Source organism: Apodemus sylvaticus, chromosome 14 (genome assembly GCF_947179515.1).
Source record: "Apodemus sylvaticus chromosome 14, mApoSyl1.1, whole genome shotgun sequence".
In the NCBI taxonomy this organism is placed as follows: Eukaryota; Metazoa; Chordata; class Mammalia; order Rodentia; family Muridae; genus Apodemus; species Apodemus sylvaticus.
The window spans coordinates 14,912,393-14,923,045 of record NC_067485.1 but is presented as its reverse complement, the minus strand read 5'-3'; positions in this window follow the sequence as shown (position 1 = coordinate 14,923,045).

The following is a 10,653-nucleotide window of genomic DNA, read 5'->3' as shown; positions in this document are numbered from 1 at the left end:
TTCCATACACACACATATATATGTACATATACATATGTATATATATATGTGTGTGTATGTGTGTATACATGTGCGTGTGTATGTATATGTGTATGTATGTATATGTATAATGTATATATATGTACATGTGTATAAGTATTTCTGTATGTGTGTATATGTGTATACATGTATATATGTGTATATACATACATACTGTGCTGGTGCATGTGTGTACATGTTTGCACATGCTTGTGGGGGTCAGAGTCCTACCTCCAATGTCATTCCTCAAATGCCTTCCACCCTTTTGTTTGAAGGATGGTCGCTTTTTGGCCTGGAACTTTGCCAAGCAGTCTTGGAACTCCTGGAGTCCCCGTCGCCACCTCCACTTCCCCGGCTCAGGAATTACAAGCGTGTGTGGCCATACCTGGCTTTTGCCCAAGGATTGAACTCAGGTGCATACACATGTGCAGCAAGCACTCTGCACTGAGCTGTCTCCCCAACGGAGGTCACTCATTTTTGATAAAGCTCATAAGACCTATGAGGAGACCTACATGGGAGTCTGGTAAGGTTGTTATGGTTAGAAAATATCTCACTTTCCACAGCCAAAGCTAGGATATCTGAAGATCAACTGAAGCTAAAGATACAGTAGAGACGGCAGGAACCCAGCAAGGTGCGCACAGTTTGTTTTGAGGCCCCGGGTCTGCAGTACTGGAGACTCAGAGCTTGAAAAAGAGAATTGCATAAGTGGTTGACATACTGCGTTACACCTCACCATTCTACAAATGCTGGTCCCCATCCTTACTCCAACCTCCTTCTGAAAGCTGCAGAGGTTGACAGTGTGCAAACCTTGGGACCCAACGTCACATGCCTACTCAGGGGTAGAGAAGGGATGCTCTTCCCTATGTGTCCTGACTTCAGAAGAGCGCCCCTAAGTCAGTGCCCATCACAAGGGAGCCTTCAGCCAGGGCCTTTGGCTGACTAACTCCAATCTCCTTACACCAGGAGATGATGCCTGGGCCTTATAGTCTCCCCAGCAGAGCAGCTTTTCATAAAGATGCCAGAAACCCAATGTCGATCCAGGAGTTTTCAAAGTGGAAAAAAAAATTCAACATGAAACCAACAGGCCAGGGAGGGAGCAGAGGTTCCAGGACAAGGGGTCATCAATGGGAACACATATTCCTGGGAGAGAAGTCCATTCATTCATTCCATGGTCACTGGGCATTGCCACAGGCTAAGCATAACTTCTTGCCCTCCGCCCCGGGCTGAAAAAGAGAGAAGTGTGTGGCCGCTGTGCCCTGTCGGGCTGCCATGCCCTCCGGCACCTGTCGGGTGGCCCCTTTGCCCTTTCCTGTGGTTCCTCACCCTCCCAGCGCTGGGCCCAAAGCCACAAAAAGGCGGTTTCATAAGACCTCCCAGAGCATGCAAGTCCTTCACTAAACAGTTTGAAAGGAGAAAGGCTCACACTGAGAGCTTTTGTCACACTAGTTCCATACGTGCCAAAGGGGATGGCACGTGCTGCCCTGGCACCAGTGGACACCTTCTGATGTCTTTAGTCTGGAGGCATTACCACAGAGCACCAGGACGTTCACACAGGTACAGATCTGCATGGCTACTGCTAATGGAACTCCAGAGCTATCCAAATTCAGCCCGCTCACTGTCTCCTAATAGAATCGTCCTGTCTGAGTCCTCCTTGGACTTTGGGAACAGGAGCACGTATTTTGCAAATTGTTGCAAAGATTAGAGATAAAGACCCTGGGTGCTATGTGAATAGTAGCTGTTAGCATTCCACAGTTAACCATAACACATGCATGGACTGTGTGTGGCTCATTACACACACACACACACACACACACACACACACACAGATAAAAATAGTCATACTAATCACTTTTCATTCAACATTTAGCCTAATACTAGAAAGGAGGAAGAAAACGCATACTCATTTGATTGCAAGGACAATGGGCTAACTTAAACAACGAAAAAGTAAAAGTCACCAAGACCACCATCCCTTTCTTGTCTCCTTCTGAGACTAAAACTTTTGCTCAATAAAAGACAGTAAGATAAGGCCAAAGGCATCTGTAGCAGCGAGGGAACACTTGCCCTGTCTACCTGGCAACGGGCTTTGACCAGACTGTGGTCCTAAAACATTCAACAGCCAAAAGATAATTCAGTTTAAAGTCGGTGAACTCGAGTCAAACCCCAAGAGTTCTTACAGGAATTAGTGAGCAAAATGTTGATCAGACTGTTGGATGGTCTCTTTAAAAATAATCGGAAACTCTGTAAGTACACAAAGATCTGTTCAGTTCAACCAGCCGTCAGGGCAACCCAGACCTTAGTATGGTGGCTCTCCATCCTCACCAGACAAACTGAAGACTACATTGTGGGGCCAGAATGAAGGCAGGGACAGGAAGCACTGTGCAGTCCTGCCCGGGAGCTGGGGCAAGTGATGTCCTACTGTGTGACTCATCGATGTGTCTGCCTGTCTCAGACATCATCGGATGTGTCAGCATGCCTCAGGCTCTTAACTAAGAGGAATGATGTGGGCGACCCATACATCCACATAATAATGCTCATGTGACTTCACTCAGACTCCCCAAACAAGAAGCAGCTTCAACACAGACGAACAGTGCACGCCCAGACAACATATATACAACATGCACAACACATACAGACAACACACACAATACATAATACATGTATGACACACCACATATGCCCAAGCACACTTACAGACACACACACACACACACACAATGCATAACATGTACCACACATACTACACACACAAACACAAGCACAAAGATACAAACACAGGCTACCCACAATGCACTGTATACACACAACACACACACACACACACACACACACACACACACACACACGGGTATGTGTACAACACATAAACACACACACAAATAACTGCAATAGAAAAACAAGCAAACTGCTTACTTAACACACAGCATATGGCCATCTGTGGGACGAGTGCCCCACACGAAGCCAGTCCGCAATACCAGCTAGGTATACTACAATTCAGTTCTTTTGACATCATCTACCTGGAGACATACCACAGGTCAGGGCAGGGTCCCAGAGGTTTACCCCCTAAACCCTAGGCTGGGACTTCTACTTCTGTTCTGATCAGTTTGCTACAAGCTGAGTCCCTACCATCCGTCCTCAGCTTCAGTTAGATGACTGGATAGGGCAAACCACAGAACTCAGAGAAACAGTTGGCATTTGCTTTGAAATACTAATAGTTGTTATGAAGCTGAAGGCACCAAAGGTTTTGGTTTGGCCCTCACCATCCAGGCATCCCCGATGCTTGCCAACCCACAAGCCCTCCAAACCATGGTCTTTAGAGGTCTGCTGTGGTCTGTCTTGTTACTGCTAGGAGGAGGGCCTGCACCTGTTGGCCAGATCCCAGAGCCTGGGTCAGGCCACACCCCACTGCAGATCTCTTGGACAGAAGTAAGAAGCTGTGTGACTGAACAACCCTCTATCATGGTGCCTTGCCCTTCCATGCTCTCTGACAAATTTACTAAAAGATGAATATCTCCTTTATTCATGGATTTTGGTCTGAAGAACCCTTGGGGGGGGTTGGAAGGGGAGAGGATCTCTGAAGAGGCTCTAATGGCCTCTCTCCCACACCCCACTCTCCAGACTCTAAAGAGAAGCTTCTTTTCCCTTTCAAGGCCCACCAAGTTTAGATCTCCATATGTTGGAGTGTTTATATCTAGCTCCTCCTCCTACATTGACCCAGACATGGCCTTGAAATCCCTTCCTTGTAATAAACCTCATTTTCATTAAAGGGAATTGTGTCAACAGATTAATTTTGCTTGCTTTCTATTACATATGACGGATCAACTAGACAGCCATTGGCAGCTAGCCGTCTCTCTGGGATACTCTACCTCCCTGTCATCCTGAGGCTTGGAAAGTCATTAACCTTTCCACTCAGTCCCACGGAAGATGTATTTCCTTGAGACGTCCCCTGCCCACTCTCCCTTTTCATGACCATGGCTTTTTGCGGCACTAACTCCACCTGCAAAAGTCACTGTGCTCACCCGCTTACCCGTGGGTTACCCTCTGCCCACCCGGTGGCCAGCTTCGGAAGGACAGAGATGCCATGAGGTCTGCAGGCATCCCACACATAAAACATGTTGATTTGGGGCAACATACCTGGCCAAAACAGGTAGGGTCAGCTTCCCTACCTGTGTTTGATGTTCTGAAGCTTGGATTTCTTTTTACAAAACTTTTGGTATAAATTTTTCCAAGCAGGCCTGATTCTCTAGAGGGAACTTCTTAACTACTTCTTCTTCTTCTTCTTCTTCTTCTTCTTCTTCTTCTTCTTCTTCTTCTTCTTCTTCTTCTTCTTCTTCTTCTTCTGTCTGTGCGAAATAAGGTTCTTTTTAAAATCATCGTTGATTTTTCTCTCCAAAACACTTCTCTTCTGAAGTGTTTCTTCGCTTCGTTCTGCTCCTGGTCATGGTTTGAACTCCGCCCATTCCCTGCTCTTGCAACTTCCAAGGAGCCCCTTTACATGCCGTCACATGCTCGCTCATTCCTACACACAGGCGAAGTCGATCCCCTAGCACACAGGCTAAGTCAATCCGCTCGGGGTCTTTTGGGGTTTTATCTCCTCATCAGCCTCTCTAAGAAAAGAGTCAAAGCCCATCTGCCCCAAGGGAGACAAGTCCAAGCCCGTAGGAGGAGCCAGGATTTCCACTCCCCTCCCCCCATTCCCCGCCCCCGCCCCCATCAGCACATCACCCACTACACCTTTGCAGGTTTGGGGTAGGCGAGTAATTCACCATCTGATTTTGCATCTGGTCCGTGGGAACACCGTTCACCAGCTCGGCGCCAAAAGCTCTTGGAGCAGCTTTTCTGACACCCACTTCTCCCTGCAGAGAATCTGCTTTGGGGTGGAGTGAGGTAATCTGCTCAAAGATCCGGACCCCAGGCGCCAAATCTCCCGCAACTTCCAGGTGATGATCCAGCCCAGCGGTTTCTCCCACCTCCTGCCTTTACAGTTCTTTACTTCACCTCCCTCCACCCCCCCCCTTTTTTTATCCATTCTTTGGGGCCCGTGGAGATGGGAGTGTCCACTGAGCCCCTCTAACCTTGAGAATCCATCAACTCTGGGGCAGGGCCACCTGGGGACAGCATTGGCCGCTCTGCTTTGAATTTATGTCCAAAGTAACTCGGCTTTCGTTCACTTCTTCAGTTTGGCATTTTCAACTTGAATTTTTCTTCTCTCAGACGGTTTGTCCGTAAGAGTAACTTAGTGCTTAAGATATTCAATGGTTCACACTGGTCCACACTGCCTCTACAGCCTTCAGTCCAGGAGAGCATCACTGGCTGCCAGTTTTGACAAGAAATGGCAGAAAATCATTAAGCAGTGAACAGTATCATCTCCACATTCCTTCCTTCCTTCCTTCCTTCCTTCCTTCCTTCCTTCCTTCTTTCCTTCCTTCCTTCCCTCCTATCTTTCTTTTCTTTGTTTCTTTGTTTGTTTCTTCCTTTCTTTCTTCCTCCCTCCTTTCTTTCTTTCTTTCTTTCTTTCTTTCTTTCTTTCTTCTTCTTTCTTTCTTTCTTTCTTTCTTTTTCCTTCCTTCCTTCCTTCCTTCCTTCCTTCCTTCCTTCCTTCCTTCCTTCCTTCCTTCCTTCCGAGTCTCATGTATCTAGGTCTGGCCTCAGACTCCCTTACACTGAGCATCACCTTGAATTAAGATAAAGAAATGAGCTAGGCTCATGTTGAAGAAGATCAGCTGCACTTGAATTTTTTCCTTAAGATTAAAAAAAAAATGAAAAAGCAAAAACAGTATAGCACCCATCTCTAACCCCAGCACTTGGGCAGCAGAGGCAGGCAGATCTCTCTGAGCTCCAGGCTAGCCAGGGATACACAGAAGACCTAGGATCTAGATAAATAAACTAACAGGCTGTTTGATTTGTAAGTGTTTACAAAAGTTAAGTAGTAAATTTGAAATTGTCTGATATCATTTCAACTTGGCTCAATAGCTAGGTGACCAGGAAATACCCAGCAGCAGAGTCACAGATAAGAATCAAAAACAGCCGCCCTGTGGACCATGTGAGCACCCAGTGGCAGGGACTGCCATGTTTAGACAGTGTTTTCAGGGTTAAAAGGGGCATCAGAAAACCGGTTTCCTGGCACGGTTTCTATGTAACTCCATGGAAACAGCTGCAGGGCGTCTAAGAGTCGCATGAAAATTATCAATTCTGAGTTTCTCTAATGTCTCTGAGAAGAATCATCTCTTTTCTCATAATTATTCTCACACCACCCCCTCCCTGTCGGGAACCTCAAGGACCATTTCCAGTTCTTGCATCTGCATCAAGGAGGGTCACAACCTGAGTGCCTGGCATCCTCAGAACCAGGGTGTGGGTTTCCCGAGTTAGCCAAGTCCCCTGCAACCGCAGACTCTGAGTATGTAGCAACAGCAAGTGTGACCACAGGGTCCCGGCTGGTGACAGTGACAATCTAATTATGTGTTAAGCTAGTACATTGTTAGTCTAAAAACATGTCTACGTGTGCCTGAAAGCTTCTCACAGGACAGTCGTGCCACGTGTCCACACTTTTGGGATGACCAGAATGACCAGAATGAATGACGTCTGGGGCTCTAGAAACCTGAAGACCTGGGTTGGACTCATGATTCTATGACTTCCTGTCTGCGAGCCTCGAGGCAGAGAGCGTCTCCATCAGCTCCTCCTCAGTGGGACCAACACGGCGGTAACCATCCCCATCTCACAGAGAATTATCCATGTAAAGGAACTAGAGAAGGGTGCCCACTGGAGCCCTCGTAAACATCCACTCAGCGTCCCTTCGGGGCAGAACCTGCTAGAAGCTCTATGCAGATGAACGGGGGAAGAAGGTTGACTTGAGCAAATGAAGCTGTAGATGCTGCTGGGCTGGGGAAAGGGGAACTGAGCCCTAAAAGGAGGAACTGAACTCAGCTGATACTCATTGCTGTCAGGGGTCACCCTTGAATTGTGTCCCTTCGTGGCAAAAACAAACTGTGAAGTGCTATTTGTCAGAGGCTCTTAATGGCCAGAAAGGCCCTGTGACCCCTCACCCATGATCCTGTAACCCCCACCCATAATCCTGTAACCCCTCACTCATGCCCCTGTAATCCCTTACCCATGATCCTGTAACCCCCACCCATAATCCTGTAACCCCTCACTCATGCCCCTGTAATCCCTTACCCATGATCCTATAACCCCCACCCATAATCCTGTAACCCCTCACTCATGCCCCTGTAATCCCTTACCCATGATCCTGTAACCCCCACCCATACCTCTGTAACCCCTCACTCATGATCCTGTAACCCCCTCACCCAAACCTCTGTAACCCCTCACTCATGATCCTGTAACCCCTCACCCAAACCTCTGTAACCCCTCACTCATGATCTTATAACCCCTTACCCATGACCCTGTAACTCCTCACCCGTACCCCTGTAACCCCTCACCTGTGCCCCTGTAACCCCTCACCCATGTCCCTGTAACCCTTCACCCATGCCCCTGTAACCCTTCACTCATGACCCTGTCACCTTTCATCCATGACCCTGTAACCCCTCACCCATGACTCTGTAACCCCTCACCCATGACTCTGTAACCCCTTACCCATGACCCTGTAACCGTTCACACACTGTGTTAGGCTTTTATTGCTGTGAAAAGACACAATGACCACAACACCTCTTATAAGGGAAAACATTTAGTTGGGCCTGACTTACAGTGTACAGGTTTAATTCATTATCATTGTGACAGGAAGCTTGGCAGCACCCAGGCAGACAGGGTGCTGGAGCGGTAGCTGCCTGTCTGGATGACAGCAGCAGGCAGAGAGAGTGACACCGGGCCTGGCTTGAGCTTCTGAGCAAAGCCCGCCTGTGATGACACAGTTCCTCCAACGAGGCCACACCTACTCCAACAAGGCCACATCTCCAATAACTTCCTATGAGTCTCTGGGGGCCATTTTCATTCCATCCCCCACACCCCTGCTCTATGGTTAACCCTTCACACATGACCCTGTGAGCAAGCCCTATAAACTCATTGGCTCATAAAACAAAACAAAATGTAGAGCTAGTGCTATAGAATGCATCCAGTGTTCTGGAAAGAATAAGACCTCCATGCACATGAAAGCCACAAAGCAGGAACTGTGATCTAGAATACTGTAAGTGAAATGCTGTCCTACTCCCGTGTAAACAGGGCGTACACAGTGCCATGCGAAGGGAAGCCGGAAAGCTCATGCTAGTGCAATACAGGGCAAACATGAACAGGAAAAGTGGACAGAAGAATAGAATTAATGTCTTACAGACAGCTAACCTTGACTTTTTGGGCAAAGGCCCATGTGTCCATCTTAACTTCACCTAAATTAAAGAGCTGGCCCTAGGACAAACATTACTAGCTGGCTGGCTTGTTTATTGCTGGATGACTTTATATCATACACTCCTTAAAACAACCACTTTAATATTAATTTTAAAATTACATTTATTGGTGTGTATGTACATACGTGTGTGCATAAATGTGTATGTATGTATGTGTATCTGTGTGTCTATGTGTGTATATGGTGTATATGTATATGTGTGTACATATGTGTATGCATGTGTGTATCTGTGTATCAGTGTGTATGTAAGTGCGTATGTGTGTATATGTGTGCATGTGAATATCTGTGTGTGTATGTGTATGTATAGTTAAGTTTTAATTACTGTGTTTAAGAGATTTGGAAAACAAAATGACTAATTTGTAAGCTCCACTTGCCCAAGTACAGATAACTTTCTGAAATGCCGGGGGCCATTGTTAGTGTAAGATAACAAGCCCTGTGTTTTCATTTTTGTAAACAAGGTTGGTTGCCTCAACTGCACAGGATGTGCTTGATCACCCAAAAGAGACAGGGGCAGGAAGTATGTCAGGATGTGTGCAGCCTCTGATTGGCTAGGGGCAGGAAGTATGTCAAGATGTGTGAGCCTCTGATTGGCTAAAGATGCAAAGTACATAACCTTCCGGGTTTTGCCTGTATAAGCACCTGACTAACAATCCGTGGCCATCCTCTGGGAGTCCCAGGTATGGGCCTGGCCCAGTGTCTGTCATCCTGGCCAATTGCTTCAAATTTGGCTTTAAAAGTTGTGGCGGTGCTCTTATTCTTGTCCGGTAGGATTATCAATATCTTAGGATGTACGTAATTTATAAAATTCCCTTTCTTCAGAATTAACAGTTAACAATACCCATAAAACCTAGTTTTAATATCCTTCTCTCAGGGTTGGAGGGATTGTCTCCTAGACAATGTGCTCATAGTCAAATCATAAGGACCTGAGGTCACTTCAGCAGAACCAAAAATAGGGTGAAGAATCGTCAAGGAAGGCCCCCAGTGTTGGCCCCTGCATAAATGTGTGCAATGCACACAAGCGCACGCACAGTCAATATTTTAAAGCAATATCTAAGCAGGAGTTCATAAAAACATAATCTTTCAGCATACATTGCAAAAAAAAATGTAACACAGCTTCCTATAAAACTAAGAACGATCACAATAACTCAGTATCATCTTGTTTCTCTCCCTGTGCAAATCTTCTGCTCTAAACCATTTTCCCCCTAATTTTATGCATATAGGTTCTTGACCTGTATGTCTGTGCATCATCACGTGTAGACGGTGCCTGTAGAGGTCAGAAAAGGGCATCAGAACCCTTGGAACTGGAGTTACTGAAAGTTGTGAGCTCCAGGTGGGTGCTGGGAACTGAATCCAAGTCCACTGAAGAGTAGCCAGTGAGCTTATCCTCAAAACCACCTCTCCAACGCTCCTGCAAGGATTTTCTTTTTCTAGCAAGCCATTTGTTTGCGAGTCAAATCCCTGATTTTTCTCTGGTATACAATGGGAATGATGCCCAGATGGAGAAAGGCAATGTAGAGGCAAAAGTGAAGGAGAAAGGAGAGAGATAGTGTGCTATGGCAGGGGGTGGGGGAGGGAGGCTCACGAGTCCCAGGGAGTAAAGAAAAGGTTACGGTTACACATGGGGAGAACCGAAACCTGGAAGAGTCTCACGACTCCTCCCAAGTAGCACAAAAAGGAACAGTTACTGAAGGAGGAAACTCCGAGCCTTGGAACTGCAGAGGAGACTTCAGACTGTCCAGCAGCCTGCAAGCTGTGCAGAGCTCCCCCAAAGCTCACCTGCCAGTTAGTGTGGACTGCACCATCCTGCAGCAGATGTAGGAGAGACTCTGCCTCAAAACAAGGATGAAGGGGAGAGCCAAGTCCCCAAAGTTGCCCAGGACCTCCACACTCACGCCATGGCACACATGCACCTGCACACACACACACACACACATGCATACATGGGTTACATGAGAAAAAGGTGCAGCATAGATTCTATACTAAAAATGTGATACCAAACTCTGGGATAAGAGTGGTAAGATTGTCCCAAAGCAACATGAGAAATACCCTCCCTTTTCTAGTTATTCACCCTATGATAAAAAAGGAGAATAGGGAAAGCAATAAAAAGAGAAGCATTGCATGAGGTGTAGCTTGGCGTCAGCACTCCCATGGAAAACAGAGGTGTAAGAGGGCCATGATCAGGCCAGATGCTCCCCGACCTGGTCTGGGGATCCCAGCCAGTTTCATCTCACTCAAACCCTGAGAACAGCTAAGAGGCTGTGGCTTCTCCCTGACCTTACTGTGTCTAA